The sequence below is a fragment of the Schistocerca cancellata genome, chromosome 1 (assembly GCF_023864275.1).
Source record: "Schistocerca cancellata isolate TAMUIC-IGC-003103 chromosome 1, iqSchCanc2.1, whole genome shotgun sequence".
Lineage (NCBI taxonomy): Eukaryota > Metazoa > Arthropoda > Insecta > Orthoptera > Acrididae > Schistocerca > Schistocerca cancellata.
In genome coordinates this window covers 297,628,640-297,646,612 of record NC_064626.1, presented here as the reverse complement: position 1 = coordinate 297,646,612, position 17,973 = coordinate 297,628,640, and the positions used below count along the sequence as shown (strand labels likewise).

The 17,973-nt window shown below is 43.6% G+C and overlaps 1 protein-coding gene across 1 annotated transcript in view; it reads right to left on the bottom strand.

The window, feature by feature from the left end:
• Positions 1-17,973, bottom strand: part of LOC126171413 (regulator of G-protein signaling 11) — a 189,723-nt gene that overhangs the window by 102,654 nt on the left and 69,096 nt on the right. The gene's annotated exons all lie outside the window — the stretch shown is intronic.

Genomic DNA, 17,973 nt, shown 5'->3' with positions numbered 1-17,973 from the left:
ATTTGCAAGCAGGGCTTCGGAGATGCTGTCAGTTGTTAATGATGTTTTTCGCTGCAGGTTATTCAACCTTTGTAACTGGTACCGAACAGCGGAAGGCCTACGCGTTTCATTGCACTCTCCTGTTTCAGACCTTGTTAGAGAATCAGACATCACTAAAAGTGCGACTCAGAATACATCATACACATAGTCGAGATGACGACGAGTTGATGGGAAGAAGAGGGAGGAGGCGCGGTGAAGACAGGTATACAGTTTACAGTTATAGACGTCTTACTGCTGGAAATTCATTCAGCATAAACGCTTGGGGTTATGATGATGATGATGTTTGGTTTGTGGGGCGCTCAACTACGCGGTCATCAGCGCCCGTACAAAGTCCCAATTTTTCACACTCTAATTTTTTACGCAGTCCAATCTAGCCATTATCACGAATGATGATGAAATGATGAGGACAACGCAAACACTGGGTCCCTGTGCAGAGAAAATCCCCAACCCGGCCGGGAATCGAACCCGGGACGCCATGTTCTAGAGCAGCAGCGCTAGCCACTCGAACACGAGCTGCGGACGCTTATAGTTAGGTGTGCACCGCTAGACTGTGCTGGCGAGACACTGATGCTATTCCCACGAGGGCTCAGAGTTCAAGACTAGAAAATTTCCTGGGTTTCCAGTAGGAGGAAAGCGAGACGCAACGGCTCTCTAGCAAAGCAGAGATATATCGGTATAGGAAATTATGCTGACGTGCTAGTCGTAGCGCAAATTACTTATATAACTAAATCTTTACGACTGATCTGCGTAAGTATACTTGATAAGTGCAATGCACTGTTTCTTTAACTCGCTCCGTGTTCGGAGTCATCTTCAATTTTTTGACATCTAACAATCGTTTACGCAGAATGGTTGTCGTATCACTTTGACACGTACGCGGGCATGCTGAAAAGTATATGAGAACACATTCACAGAGTGTCAGGCAGACATTTGCATTACTTTGCATCTGCACTGATTATTATACAGAGCAAATTTCTCTGGTGGTCTCTTGTAGTAACCATTTCGTATAGTCAAACGACTGTACCGAACAGATTTTTTAAGGTCTCTACAAGAAAATTACATTATGAGGGTCGCATACGAATCAGTCGGAACTCAATTCACGTCTTTGCAATTCATGTTTTTAGCATAACGGTGCACTATCTTGTTCTTATGATGTTTTACGTTTGACAATTTGGGTTACTGAGAAGAAGATTATTTGTGCATCCACAGCTGCTTACCTGAAACAAATTTATTTTCCTCACGCAGAGACCCGAATAATTTCCGAAGGTGACTATCATGTGAAACTCAAATTACCGTTTTCACAATCAGTCCTCTTTGAGCTTCCACAACACCTTCTATTGAACACAACACTGAAGCCTACAACAGGAAATACGTCTGAGTGGGATATCTAACCAGGCTTTCGGTTTAACTGAAAATTTCTTACCAGACAGAATGCAACACATTATTCTGTATACAGTCATCTGAAGACACGCAAGTGATATTTAGTGTGGACCAGGAGAGAGTGAGCCGGCCGATGTGGCTGAGCGGTTCTAGGCGCTTCAGTCTGGAGCCGTGCGACCGCTACGGTCGCAGGTTCGAATCCTGCCTCGGGCATGGATGTGTGTGATGTCCTTAGGTTAGTTAGGTTTAAGTAGTTCTAAGTTCTAGCGAACTGATGACCTCAGATGTTAAGTTCCTTAGTGCTCAGAACCATTTGAACCAGGAGAGAGTGATAGCACCATTAGTATTTATTTGACACGTGAATGACTCGCTATAGAGAACACGTTCCAGTCCTAGAATTTACGCCGACGTTTCGGCTGTCATATACACTATCTGATCAAAAATATCATCCGCAATGTAACGCGAAATTGACCACAGGAGAGTTCAGTCACTTCCAGCGCGGACTAGTCGTTGGATGTCATCTGAGCAACAAATCCGTTGAGGACTGTCGGCAATGTGGTTGCAAAGTGATCAGCGTCAAACACGAAATCCGGGGTGCAAATTGCACGAAATTTTCTCGCGATTAATTCTTCGAATAAGTCTGTGGCTGGAGTATTGTGGATATCCTTCAAATAGATTATTTGTAAAACATGGCTAGTCATTTCTTAACTATTCACAATAAAGACACGTGAAGGTTCCATCTAAATTTCAATGAAATACACACAAAATAACTATTTCAAAGCGCCGTAAAAGCCGGCGTGTTCTCATGAAGTTGAAACTTGACTTACGTTATTGCGCAGTATTTATCAGCGTACTATAATTATTCCTGGAGTTATGTTCCGTCACGTAACTTAATGAAAGGCTGGGTTTTGTGCCGTAAGCGTTTCAACCCATTTTTATTTTTGAAGCATTTTCAGTGCTCTGGAATGTGTGTTTTATGTACATTAATAGCTGCATTTTGTGATGTGTCAAAAATGGTTCAAATGGCTCTGAGCACTATGGGACTTAACATCTGAGGTCATCAGCCCCTAGAACTTAGAACTACTTAAACCTAACTAACCTAAGGACATCACACACATCCATGCCCGAGGCAGGATTCGAACCTGCGACCGCAGCGGTCGCGCGGTTCCAGACTGAAGCGCCTAGAAACGCTCGGCCACTGCGGCCGGCTGATGTGTCCAGATTGTTCTTATTCACTTATTGTTATATAAAGACGTTTTGTAGCGCAAGTTCCACAAGTTAAATTACTATGTGTTTCTTCCAACGGTTGTCTGAAGTTATTATTCCGTATATGTCGTCCTGGAGTTGTATTTAGTTGTCCCGTATACACACAAATGTCCGATTTTCTCCGATTTCAGGTCCATTGCACTTGAACACTTCATTTTGACTGTGTACTGGTTGTATGTTCACTGTATGCCAACTATTGCTGTGTGTTTTTCGGTCACCTTTTGTTTGTGTTCTGGTATCTGTATACAGTTTGAGAATCGTTTATTTACTGCGTTGGCGCGTGTGTGGTGGGATGTGCTTTGTAAAACGTGGTAGGTATTGTCAGTGACAACAATCACAAATAATAGTATACAGTGTATTCGTGTAGCTTATTACTTAGATTACGGTATACATCTCTGTTTGTTATTGTTTTAGTGGTTCAAAATGGTTCAAATGGCTCTAAGCACTATGCGACTCAACTTCTGAGGTCATTAGTCGCCTAGAACTTAGAACTAATTAAACCTAACTAACCTAAGGACATCACACACATCCACGCCCGAGGCAGGATTCGAACCTGCGACCGTAGCGGTCTCTCGGCTCCAGACTGTAGCGCCCAGAACCGCACGGCCACTTCGGCCGGCTATTGTTTTAGTGGCTAACATGATCTGTGAACTGTTTCTTAGCATAAAAAATGACGAAAATAAAAGCAGCTTTTCATTGACAACAACGTCATCTCTCTGCTAGGGTAAAAACTTTCAAATTGTCAACGTGAGTGTCCTGCTGCGCTTGTCAGGCACGCGCAGTATTTTACTACTGAGTAGATGCAGCACACACGGCAACACTTCGGCGAGCTAGCAAATGATTTGGTCAACTTGATATGACGGTTCAGTTCCTGATGTACAACATGAGCGCACGCGTTTGTGGAAAAAGACACTGCAATCTAAATTCTCCTCTAAATTTGATAATATGATGGGTAATAATTTTATAGTTTTTTCCTTACTTGGCAGCATGTTAATAGTTAGCCACAGAATGATTCGGTTCATCAGTAAAGCATATTTTTTTAATTTACAAACGTCATGCTCCGTATTTTTTCTGCTTTTCATTTCACTTATTTGTTTTGTAGTTCTTGTGCACCAGTCCTTGTAAATAATTCAGACATGTATATAAGCCTTAAAGGAAAATATTCACCTACGTATCATCCCTGAATTAAATCGGGTGATGCCGAGGGAATTAGATTAGGAAATGAGAAACTTAATGTAGTAGATGCGTTTTGCTATTTGGGGAGCAAAATAACTGATGATGGTCGAAGTATAGAGGATATAAAATGTAAACTGTCAATGGCAAGCGTTTCTGAAGAAGAGAAATTTGTTAACATCGAGAATAGATGTAAGTGTCAGGTAGTCGTTTCTGGAAGTATTTGTATGGACTGTAGCCATGTATGGAAGTGAAACATGGACAATAAATACACTCCTGGAAATGGAAAAAAAACACATTGACACCGGTGTGTCAGACCCACCATACTTGCTCCGGACACTGCGAGAGGGCTGTACAAGCAATGATCACACGCACGGCACAGCGGACACACCAGGAACCGCGGTGTTGGCCGTCGAATGGCGCTAGCTGCGCAGCATTTGTGCACCGCCGCCGTCAGTGTCAGCCAGTTTGCCGTGGCATACGGAGCTCCATCGCAGTCTTTAACACTGGTAGCATGCCGCGACAGCGTGGACGTGAACCGTATGTGCAGTTGACGGACTTTGAGCGAGGGCGTATAGTGGGCATGCGGGAGGCCGGGTGGACGTACCGCCGAATTGCTCAACACGTGGGGCGTGAGGTCTCCACAGTACATCGATGTTGTCGCCAGTGGTCGGCGGAAGGTGCACGTGCCCGTCGACCTGGGACCGGACCGCAGCGACGCACGGATGCACGCCAAGACCGTAGGATCCTACGCAGTGCCGTAGGGGACCGCACCGCCACTTCCCAGCAAATTAGGGACACTGTTGCTCCTGGGGTATCGGCGAGGACCATTCGCAACCGTCTCCATGAAGCTGGGCTACGGTCCCGCACACCGTTAGGCCGTCTTCCGCTCACGCCCCAACATCGTGCAGCCCGCCTCCAGTGGTGTCGCGACAGGCGTGAATGGAGGGACGAATGGAGACGTATCGTCTTCAGCGATGAGAGTCGCTTCTGCCTTGGTGCCAATGATGGTCGTATGCGTGTTTGGCGCCGTGCAGGTGAGCGCCACAATCAGGACTGCATACGACCGAGGCACACAGGGCCAACACCCGGCATCATGGTGTGGGGAGCGATCTCCTACACTGGCCGTACACCACTGGTGATCGTCGAGGGGACACTGAATAGTGCACGGTACATCCAAACCGTCATCGAACCCATCGTTCTACCATTCCTAGACCGGCAAGGGAACTTGCTGTTCCAACAGGGCAATGCACGTCCGCATGTTTCCCGTGCCACCCAACGTGCTCTAGGAGGTGTAAGTCAACTACCCTGGCCAGCAAGATCTCCGGATCTGTCCCCCATTGAGCATTTTTGGGACTGGATGAAGCGTCGTCTCACGCGGTCTGCACGTCCAGCACGAACGCTGGTCCAACTGAGGCGCCAGGTGGAAATGGCATGGCAAGCCGTTCCACAGGACTACATCCAGCATCTCTACGATCGTCTCCATGGGAGAATAGCAGCCTGCATTGCTGCGAAATGTGGATATACACTGTACTAGTGCCGACATTGTGCATGCTCTGTTGCCTGTGTCTATGTGCCTGTGGTTCTGTCAGTGTGATCATGTGATGTATCTGACCCCAGGAATGTGTCAATAAAGTTTCCCCTTCCTGGGACAATGAATTCACGGTGTTCTTATTTCAGTTTCCAGGAGTGTAGTTTAGACAAGAAGAGAATACAAGCTTTCGACGTGTGATGCTACAGAAGAATGCTGAAGGTTAGATGGGTAGATCACATAACTAATGAGGATGTACTGAATAGAATTGGGGAGAAGAGAAATTTGTCGCACAACTTGACTAGAAGAAGTGATCGGTTGGTAGGACATGTTTTGAGGCATCAAGGGATCACCAATTTAGTACTGAGGGGCAGCGTAGAGAGTAAAATTCGTAGAGGGAGACCAAGATATGACTACACTAAGCATATTCAGAAGGATGTGGGTTGCAGTAGAAACTGGGTGATGAGGAACCTTCCACAGGATAGAGAAGCATGGAGAGCTGCATCAAACCAGTCTCTGGACTGAAGACAAAAACAACAACATCCTTCCTTTTATTCTAAGGGCACACTTTAATAAATAAATAAACTATGATTGTTGACAGGTAACAGAACCTGTTAAGAAATTATATTAGCAGAAGTTGCTGTACAGTGCGTTCCAAACCATAAGGGTCAAAATTACGCAGCCGGAAGAAGACTCTAGGCTCATTATTTTTAAATCGGGAGCCAATAGGAGGTAACAAGTATTTCAGCAGATATAAAGTCTTGAATGAGCAATGAATGTGGGGCATGCGTTTTTAAACTGCTTATCAGCTGTAACGTACAACTGCCCGCCGAAGCAATGTTGATGGCACCACAATACAAAAAATCTTGTGACGTGTCCACTGTGAAGTTTACCAGCTATTACAGTTCATGATTGGTTGCTGAATATAGACCATTGCTCGTACCGGGAACTTGCAATTATGCACTAATGTATGGTGCACCAGAATATAATGTCCGGGGAGCCATACGAATATACAGATACGATGTTCATTCAGTAACATAACAAACGTGTACTATCAGATGTTAATGTATCCGGACCCTCCTACGTAATGCGGCATTGACCACTATATGTCACGAGAGACGAAACTGTCCGTATAAAAGGATGTCGGAAGTATTGTGCTGTTAGTAGAGATGCAGTAACAGCATAACGTGTCGGTCAGATGACCTCAGTGACTACGAACATGGAATAGCCATTGGATGTACCTTTAGTAACAGACATTAGTGAATTCTAAAGCGCTACTAATAATCCAGCTAGCACAACGACTACGCGTAGGGAGTTAAATAGAAATGCACACAAATGTCGAGCAGCTCTTCATAAGCCACGCATTTCTGCAGTCAGTCCTATGGGGCGCTTGAGAAGCTTTAAAGAGCGATGCCACCGGACGATGGATGACTAAACGAGTGACACGGAGTGGCGAATCTCGCTACATCCTATGGCATTCCGATGGAAGGATTTGGGTTGGTCGAATGCCTGGAGAACGTATCCTGGAAACGTGTGTAGTTACTGGTAAACCTTTCGGGACGTGACATCGTGGTCCCAGAAACTCTTCTGTTTCTGACGTTTCGTCCAGGACTGTGCTGGACATCCTCAGAGGTGTTCCTCCGCTCAGGCTAGCCTACTGACCTGTCGGACGTCCGAGAGCGGCATATACTCTTCTGTTCCTGACGTTTCGTCCAGGACTGCGCTGGACATCCTCAAAGGCGCTTCTCCGCTGAGTCTACACTGGCAGCTCCTGCTGTCATAAAGCAGCATCTGTGAGGCAATGTTTTGTTGACTCTTACATTCCTGACATGTACTAGCCTGCCCAGAGTCCCTACCTGACCCCAATGGTTTCAATTAGTAGAAATTCTACTTAACAGCAGATCCCAACGTCCAAAATCACTACCTTCTCGAGTTTCGGCTCTTGACGAAGAATGGGTTGAAATTCCTCCACAGCCATTCAGACATCTCAGTGAAAGTGTCCCCAGCCGAGCTCAAGCCATCACAAAGGGAAGGGATGGACACATACCGTATCAACGTCCACTAGTGGTGTCCGGATACTTTTGATCAGGTAGTGAACAGTTGGATTAAAATTGAATACTAGCTTGGTGAGAAGATTAGCATTTGTGCTTAATACAGAAGAATGTAGATTTTGGCACTCCAGTAAACGTAAAAAGGTGGTAGAGTTTCACTACTCCTTTAACGGTTCACCATCAGAGACATTCGGGTCATACAGATACTCGGGAGTGACAATGTGTAGTGACGTGAATCAGGCACAATCCCAGTTGCAGATAACTGAAATGGGGGGGGGGGGGGGGGTTACGAAGATGTAGAATAAAGGTGCTGTGTATCTCACAAAAACACACTTGCAGAATTTCCATGAATAAGTTTCCGAGATGGAAACCTAAAATAATCTGCACTCCCTTAATATAGAGCTCAAGCAGTTTGTGAAGATTGCAGTAGGGTTGCATAAAGACGTCCAAGCATTCATTCCTCCATGAGTGTGATGGAAAGAAATATTAATTCATGACAGAAATTACCCTACGCCACGTACTGTACAATGATTCGCTGGGTGTAGATAAAAATATGTATAATCTTACTTTAATTATGAAATTGTAATACGCGATTCCACATGCAGACAATGCAAACAGTTACCTTACATACGTGAGCGTGCATAAACACACACACACACACACACACACACACACACACACACTACAAATATTTCTTCATTTAACTGTTTTCATAAGAACATTGTATGGTTGTATTTATGTATTTGCGATTCTCAGATCGTAACAGTAGTTCACAATGCCATTAACCTCATTGATGTTGTTCTCTTCCTTCTAGACCCGCATGAATTCCTCGAACTACGGTCTGTGGCACTCTTTCGACGATCCCCAAAGTGTGATGAATCGTTTCTGTGGCTTCTTGCAACTGCCGTTCCCTAAATTAATTATTTTTGTGTTTCTCCATAGACAAGAATCCAAAGGTTGTCACGCACTCCAGTAATTTGCGGACTGTGGAAAACTATCCCTTGGAAGCTTACTCACTTAAGTGAGAAATCTAGGAATATACGACAACCTATAATGTATCACTCCCGTAGGGATCAGAAGAAAGGGAACCGTAACAGTTGGTACAAGGCGAGTAATCACTACCATGGGCTGTATAGTGGCTTTGAGAGTATAGATATAGACGTTGAATAAACCATCGTCCAAACAACACGAACAAGTCAGGAGCATCTAAGGCGACTCTGAGGATTGCCACTCGCATTAGCGAACATAACTTGATTCCACTAACGTACACTGCCTGACAAAAAAACTGGAGGACCTTGGAGTCATATTCGGATGTCAGAGCATCTTCGTTACCTTACACAAAATCGATGGGTATGTAAATGATTAGAGTTGCCTTTCTCTATGACAAGCACAATGTCACCAGAGTGCATTATTGTTATTGGCGTTGATTGTTGTTTCCAGGCACGATGGCGTATACAAGGAGCGGATCATGTAGAGACCACTGTAAAGGACACGGAGATGCCGCGAACTTGTGTAAGACAGCGTTATAAGCACCTAAGAAGGTTCAATGGTCTTAACTGTGGGTCTCATGTAGTCGGTTGGTCGACTCGTGCAAAATTCAGATTTTTTTGGGCAATTGGATGTGACAGTCGTTCGACATTGGACTGCGTGCGAACCTGAGGTCTGGCACATCGTCGCCAAGGTTCCGGTCTACTATCTCTGACCACCATAAGGCAGGATCGCCGTATTGTGTGCCAAGCGCATCGTAATCACTGACGTCGGCGCCTGCTGTCCGAGATTCCGAATGATGGACTCCTGCCAGCATTCTGTTTCGTCTCGCACCAGTGGTCCGAGACCAGCAGCAGCTGCACTAGAAAACTGCCGTTCCACGGGCAGGTTGCTGTTAACACCAAACTGTGGTGTCTTGACGGGGAAGTTTGCCTACTGATGAGTGGCGTCGCACTGTTTTCTACGATAAACTGTGGTTCTGCGCTAATTCCAGATGATCGTAGTCGGCGGGTATGGTGACGAGCTCCAATGTTTTGGAGAAACACAGGAGTACCGCTCCTGGCATCACTGTATTGGGAGTCATCGGATATAGCTTCATTTCGTGGGAAGTAGTGGTTAACGTAACTTTGATGGCACAAATGTACGTCATCAAGGACACCTTGCCTCTTCATGTGTTATCTCTCACGGGACAACATCTTGGTGCCATTTTTCAACTTGCGTCTTGATGTGTTGCCACAGGACAACATCTTGGTGCAATTATTCAACAGGACACTGTGTGCGATGTTGAGATATCCTTGTGGATCCCCAGATTCGTCGCCAACAGAACACTTGTGTGACCAGCTCGGACGTCAAATCTGTCCCACTGCCATTATCCACGATATATCAAGGATCTGTTCAACAGTTGTTGGACAGGTCGCCTCACGAGAGCGTACAACGACATTATGGCACCCTTCCCAACTGAACCGCCACATGCATCTAGGCTAGCTGATTCATACTGCCAACTTCTTTGCGAATTTGACTCGGTTTTGTAATCAATGAAATGACATTACATACCCTCTCAACCCGTGAAGTTTCATTTCGTTCCGTCCTTCCCTCCTAGGTGGTTCACTTTTTATCTCACTCAGTGTACATGTTCGCGTAATAGAACCTTCTCTTTTATGGGCATTCGATAAGCCGATGGTTTGTTTTACATCGCGTTTTCATAAATCCTTTGGAACCGTATAATGGTACTGTATTTTTACAGAGCAGTATCGTGCAGAGACAGGTGTATCAGAAGCGGCCAGGTCGCAATTTCAGTCCGTCTCATAAACGTGTTTTTCCCAATAATTCGCCGCTTGATTATGTGCATCCATTAAACTGAACTAACGTTTCTTCAATTATCGGATTTTTCGGGTAAACAGTGTTGTTGTTTGGCTAACTGTTTCGCTGAAACTCATCTGCTCCACGTCCCATTTTTAATCAAGTGCGGCTTCGCGTGTTTATATGTGTTTTTCCAACGAGCGGGATGGCACAGTGTCGTTAGCATACTGGACTCGCATCAGGTTCACCCCGGCGTCCGTCCATCCAAACATAAGTTTTCCGTAATTTCCCTAAATCGCTCCAGGCAAATGCCAGTATGGTTCCTTTGAAAGATCACGGCCGATTCCTTTCCCCGTCCTTGACCCAATCCAAGCTAGTGCTCCGTCTCTAATGTCCTCGATGTCGACGGGACATTAAACCCAACCTTCCTTCCGTTTTATGTGTTACTGTGGTAACAATATGCGTACAGAAGCGTCTCGTGCGACGATGGTAGTCGAATATAACAAAGAACGTAGATATGTGGGCTATTACACGTTATTTGAAACGTTGAATATAGTACTGATGCTCACCCTCTTTCGTAATACTGTTAGCTTTTTGCTGATTTTTTATTGTTTATTGTTCAGTAACAGATCTCAAGAGCAAGATCGTATGCATGGAAGATACTCCGAGACACAGAAAGTTTACAGACTGATTATGTAAACCGAAAACATTTCCGGAAGCAGATGCGAATTCTGACCATAAATTATTGGTTATGAACTGCAGATTAAAACTGATATTGCAGAAAAGTAGGAAATTAAGGAGATGGGTTGTTCAGAGCTTGAAACAAAGAATTAGACAACGATTGATGGAAACAGAGGAAAGAAACGGAATGGAAAGACGGATGGGTACTTTGAAGGATGGAATAGTAATGGCAGCATAGGATCAGATAGGAAAATGAGCAGATGCATTAGAATTCCTTGGATAGCACATGAAAATCTGAATTTAACTGACGAAAGAAGAAAATAAAAAAGTGCAGCAAATGAAGAGGGAATATAGACTTTTGCAACACGAGATGAAAATAGGTGCTAAATGGCAAAGCTGGAGCGACTAGAGGAAAATGCAAGGCTGCAGAAACACACGTGGTTAGGGAACAGATAGACGCAGAGTACAAGAAAAAGAAAGAGACTCTTAGAGGCAAGAGAAGCAGTTGTATTATGAGTATCTGGAGCTCAGATGGCAAGCCAGAACTAAGCAAAAAATGGGAAAGCTGAAACGTGAAAGGCTTTTATGCAATCAACTTGAAGAAAGTATTATGGAAACAAATGAGCAAGTAACTTCAGACAAGACGGAATATTTGATATTGTGGGAAGAAACTGATAGAATACTGGAGGCCATACGTCGAAAAAATGTTTTTGAAGCAGACGACATTCTTTCTGAATTATTGATATGTTTTAGTGAATCAGCCACAAAAAATATTTCCATTTGGTCTGCAAGATGTATGAGGCAGATGAAATACCCTCAGACTTTAAGAAGAATGTAATAATTCCAATTCAAAAACTATAGATGCTGACAGTTGTAAATATTACTGAACTACCATTTTAATAAGTCGTGGTTGTTAAATAACTAAGACGAATTATTTACAGAAGATTGGAAAAGCTGGTAGATGCTGAACTCATAGAGGATAAATTTGGGTTCCTGAAAAATGTACGAACATACGAGGTAATACTGATCCTACAATTTATCATATTATGTTGGTTGAAGAAAGACAAACCAACATTTATAGAATTTAGGGATTTAGAGATTGCTTTGGACGTTGTTCACTGGAATACACACTTCGAAACTCTGAAGAAACCAAGGGTAAAATACAGGAAGCGAAAGATTATGTACAACTTTTAAGACAAGACTGGAGTTACAGGGCTCAGGGGACGACACGGAAGGAAAACAGTAGCTGAGAAGGAAGTGCGACAGGGCTGCAGCTATGAAGGAAACCAAGGATAAATTTGGAGGGGGAATTCACGTTCACGGAGAAGAAATAAAATTTTTGAGGTTTGCTGATACCACTCTTATTCTACTAGAGGCGGAAAAGGACTTAGAATATTTGAACCTAATGGACAATATCTTGAAAACAGGGTATATGAAAACGTCAACAATATAAAAGCAAAGTAAATGAAATCCAAACGAATAACATCAGGCAGTGCTTTGGGCATTAGATTAAAAAAATGAGGCACTGAAGCCAGTCAATGACTTTTGCTTTTTGGGTAGCTAAATGACTGACGATGACCAAAGTAGAGAGAATATAAAATTCAGACCTACAGTAGTAAGAAAAGCATTTCTGAAAAAGAGAAATTTGTTAAAACACTGAATGTAAATTTAAATCTTATGCAGTATTTTCTAATTATATTTGGAGTGCAGCCTTGTACAGAAGTCAAATGTAAACGATAAACCATTCACGGATAGAGTAAAAGCTTCTGAAATATGATGCTACAAAAGAACGGTGACGATTACACGACTAGATTGAATAACTAAGGAGGAGGTACTGAAACGAATTGGCGAAAACAGAAAGTTATGCACAATTTGACTAAAAGAAGGGACAAGCTGACAGGACAAATCCTGAGGAATCCAAAAACAGACAATTTTATAAAGAAGGGAAGTGTGTTAGATAAAATTTGTAGACGGAACCAAGATTTGAATACAGCAAGCAGGCTCAAATTGTTATAGTTTGCAGCAATGATGCAGAGATGAAGAGACTTTCACGCGGTAGATTAGCATGGAGAGTTGCATCAAACCCGCTGTGTCGGAGGCCTACACCTATGCTGCCAGCAACACACATTATTCAGAAGATACGCGGGCAGTCAGCTTTCTTACAGCCGACGCTTGAGAGATTCCACGCTACAAATGGCCACCAGACGGCGACTGAAACGCCAGCAGAGGTCGCTAGCCCCATGGATTTCTTTCCTACGCTGGTCACGTGACAGGAAGCATGACCGGGTGTACCCTGGCTGTGCGGCTGGTCCCGGCGGAGGTTCGAATCCTCCCTCGGGCATGGGTGTGTGTGTGTTTGTCCTTAGGATAATTTAGGTTAAATAGTGTGTAAGCTTAGTGACTAATGACCTTAGCAGTTAAGTCTCATAAGATTTCACACACATTTGAACATTTTTTGTACCCTGGCGGTGAGTGTTGTACTTAGGCCGGCTCGTGGGTCTTGAACAGCGAATCGACTCCGAGTGGTCTTGCTGCGCCAGGCGCCGAATGCTTTTGTATTGCTTCAATCGGAAACTCACTTAGGAGCCGCTTCAATGATGACGCAAAACTTCGTTTTAGGGTTTATGTATGTATAATTATCAGAATTCTGGACATTGTCTTATTTTGCGACACACCGGACGTTTTCATCACACAGGAAACTTAAACTTGGGTCTGTCCTGTCTGGACTTGAACATTTGTTTTGGGATAGCATTTTCTTTGAGTACTAGTCAGTAGGATTTTACGGCAGCGTTTGCTTCGGTCTAGAGGCTTTCTTCGTTCGGATTATATTTATGTTAATTCTTTCTTGTCACTGGCTGCGCTGAACTAAGAAAATTCGCTGACTTGTCATATTTTTGTGTTTGTCTCTATTTTGGCCTCTCCAAATTCGGATTTTTTTCTAATTTTGAACATTGACTCTAACTGGTCCTTTCCAGACCTCGTTTCTGCACTACAGTCGGAAAAGATTCTCTCTGGTTTCGGGCGGCTAGCTGAAGTGGTAAAGACTGCCAGTCTTGCTGGAGAGATGAATGCAGATCGTCGAGAGGACCGATTGCGGATCTTCAGTACAGAGTCGAATGGAGGGTCTGAATCAGAGGTCCAGACAATTCTGCGACCGTGTAAGTTGCAAATTTATGGACTTGCGCCTTAGTGCGATGGGGTCAGATGTCCTATACACGTACAAGCGGCTACACGGGTAGCAGAATGTTTGTGGAATGGACAGGGCGGTTTTTTTATGTTAAATGGTCTTGGGAAAGTGCAGGAAGGGCTTCAGATTCGAAGGGAGGAGGACGAACATAGGAAGAGGGTGGAAATAGCAACAATCAGTACTGTAATTGTAAACTGTCGTAGCTGTGATGGGAAAGAACAAGAGCTCCAAGCGCTAATAGAAAGCACTGTAGCACAAAAGGTTACAGGTAACGAAAGCTTGTTGAAGCTGGAGGTATGTTCATCCGGAATTTTTACACAGGACCTAACAGTGTTAAGAAAGGATAGATTAAATACAGTTGGTGACGGCGTCATTGATTCTGTTAGAAGTAGTTTATCTTGTATCGAAATTAGATAGTCCCTATGAGTTAGTATGGGTAGGAGTTATACTTAACAACCAGAAGAAACTAATAATTGGTTTGCCCGCATCTCGTGGTCGAGCGGTAGCATTCTCGCTTCCCACGCCCGGGTTCCCGGGTTCGATTCCCCGCGGGGTCAGGGATTTTCTCTGCCTCGTGATGGCTGGGTGTTGTGTGCTGTCCTTAGGTTAGTTAGGTTTAAGTAGTTCTAAGTTCTAGGGGACTGATGACCATAGATGTTAAGTCCCATAGTGCTCAGAGCCATTTTTTTTTAATAATTAGTTTCTTTTACCCCCCCCCCCCCCCGACTCAGATGATACGGTTGCTGAACAGTTCAATGAAAACTTGAGTCTCATTTCATACAATTATAGTTACTGACAACTTCAATATACCGTCCATATGTTGGTGAAAATACATGTTAAAGTCGGCAGAAGATATAAAACGTCGTCTGAAATCGTACTGAATGCTTTCACAGAAAATTTATTTTGAACGATTAATTCAGGAGCCGACTCGAAGAGTAAATGTTTGGGAAATCACACTTGACCTCTTAGCAACGAATAAACCTGACGAAGTAGGCAGCATCTTGACGGACAGAGAGGTGAGGAACCACAAAACTGTTGGAGTGAGACTGACCACTACAGTACCCAAATTCACCAAAAGTAAATGTGAATTATATCTATTTAAAAAAGCAGACAAAAATTCGCTTGACGCCCTCCTAAGAGACAACCTCCACTCCTGCCCAACTAACTATATAAGTGTAGACGAGATGTGGTTTAAACGGAAGGAATGTCTGAGGCAGTTGAGAATTTTTATACTAAATAAACTAGTAAAAGATTGGTGTCGATCCCCCACGGTACACAATACAGGTCAGAAAAATGTTATAGAAGCATCGAAGAAAGCACGTCAAATATACGGGGACACAAAATCTCAACATTGGCGATGTTTTACTGAAGCTCTAACCTTCGCCGGACTTTATACGAGTTGTTTTTAACACAATGAAACTGTGTCTCGAAATCTGACAGAGAATCCAAATATATTCTCGTTGTGTGTAAAATGCATCAGCGGCAAGACACAATCTATACCTTTACTCTACGATTCCAATGGTAATGTAACCGATGACTGCGCCGCGAAAGCTAAGTTGTACACAGTTTTCTGAAATTCCTTCACCACAGAAGGAGTAAAAATTGCAGAATTCGATTCCAGAATTCGAATCGAGAACACTTGTCAAAACGAATAAGTTAGAAATACATATCCTCGGTGTACTATAGCGAAACACCTTAAAGCAAAAAAATGGTTCAAATGGCTGTGAGCACTATGGGACTTAACATTTGAGGTCATCAGTCCCATAGAGCTTAGAACTACTTAAACGTACCTAACCTAAGGACATCACACACATCCATGCCCGAGGCAGGGTTCGAACCTGCGACCGTAGCAGTCGTGCGGTTCCGCACTGAAGCGCCAAGAACCGCTCGGCCACCGCGGCCGACTAAATCGCCACCTTAAAGCATTCAATAAAGGCAAGTCGTTCCGTTCAGGTAGCATACCAATAAGGCTCCTCTTAGAGTTTGCTCTTACAATAGCCCCACACTTAGAAACCATATACAACTGCCTGCTTGATGAAAGATCCGTATCAAAAGACTGGGAAGTTGCAGATGTCACACTAGTAATCAAGAAAGGAAATAGGAATAATACGATGAGTTACAGACCCGTATCACTGACGTCGACTTACAGTAGAATTCTGGAGCATATACAGTGTTCGACAATTATGAATTGGCTCTAACATAGCGGTCCATTGACATGCAGTACGAATCCAGAAAATGTAGTTCTTGTGAAACACAACTATCTCTTTATTTGCACGAATTATTGAGCGCTGTCGACAAAGGGTCTCAGATTGATTCTATATGTTGATGGTGTTGAGACAGTAACCAGCCACAGATTTATTTTAAGTTCCTTTATTGTAAAGGTACCATAACCGGCTCGCACCATTACAATTCATCGTCAGACGGCTTTCATGTTTTCATTAGAACATTTGGTGCATTTTTTATTGATTAGTTGTCCTAAAATATAAATAATACATAATTATAATCACGCCACACAGATGGTTGCGTCATAGATTTGCACTGGGATGTGACAACGTGAAATGTTTTTTCTGGAGTATTTGTTTTAACAGTTTTTGTCCAATAAATCAATTACAAAATGACTTAGACACGATATCGGTATGGTGCGAAAAGTGGCATTTGTCTCTGAGTAAGGAAAAGTGTGAGGTCATCACACGAATGAAGCGCAACTGTCCGCCCCTAGTAGCTCAGATGCAAAAAAAAAAAAAAAAAAAAAAAAAAAAAAAAAAAAAAAAAAAAAAAAAAAAAAGTCTGCGCGACGGAATGTCATACCTCACGGCCCGGGCTCGATTCCCGGCTGGGTCGGATCTTTTCTCCGCTTAGGGACTGGTTGTTGTGTTGTCCTTATCGTCATCATTTCATCCCCATCGACACGCAAGTGGCCGAAGTGGCGTCAGCTCGAAAGACTTGCACCAGGCGTAAGGTCTACCCGACGAGAGGCCCTAGGAACACGGCATTTCCATTTCCAAGGGCAAGTCATTTTGTATTATCGCTAAACAGGATATGAAAAACCAGTTTGGATGGCAATCATTAAAACAAAAGCAGTCTTCATTGTGACGAGATCTTTTCATGAAATTTCAATCACCATCTTTCTCCTCTGAATGTGACAATTTTTTATCGCTGCCAAGCTACATGGGGAGAAATAATCACCGTAATATATGAAGAGTAATAATAGGTCGTATGTAAAGATTAAGTGTTCATTTTTACCATGCAGTGTTACAGAGTGGAACGGTAGAGAAATAATCTGAATGTTATTCGATGAGCCGGCCGCGGTGGTCTAGTGGTTCTAGACGCGCAGTCCGGAACCGCGGGACTGCTACGGTCGCAGGTTCGAATCCTGCATCGGGCATGGATGTGTGTGATGTGCTTAGGTTAGTTAGGTTTAAGTAGCTCTAAGTTCTAGGGGGCTGATGACCACAGAAGTTAAGTCCCATAGTGCTCAGAGCCATTTGAACCATTTTTTTGTTATTCGATGAAGCCTCTTCCAGACACTTAAGTGAGAATTGCAGATAGCTATGAAGATGTACGAAGGGCGTTCAGTAATAATACAACGCTTTTTATCTGAAAGCAGGTTGGTTTTATTCAGGTTTCCAATATACCATATGTTGTATACCCGCATGGTACACTCTACCGGTCGACACAATACACACAGTTAATAGTTGCACTCTGAGGGAGGACATCAGACGGAATAACCCCTTCAGAGTCCCAGAAGCCGGTCACCATGACTATAAGACGGCTAAGGGTGCGGCTTTACTTTTTCTTCCAAGGAGAGGTGGTGTAGCGCCACTTCATGGGTTGCCATCGTGTTTCCGATTTTTATTTATTTATTTATTTATTTATTGTTC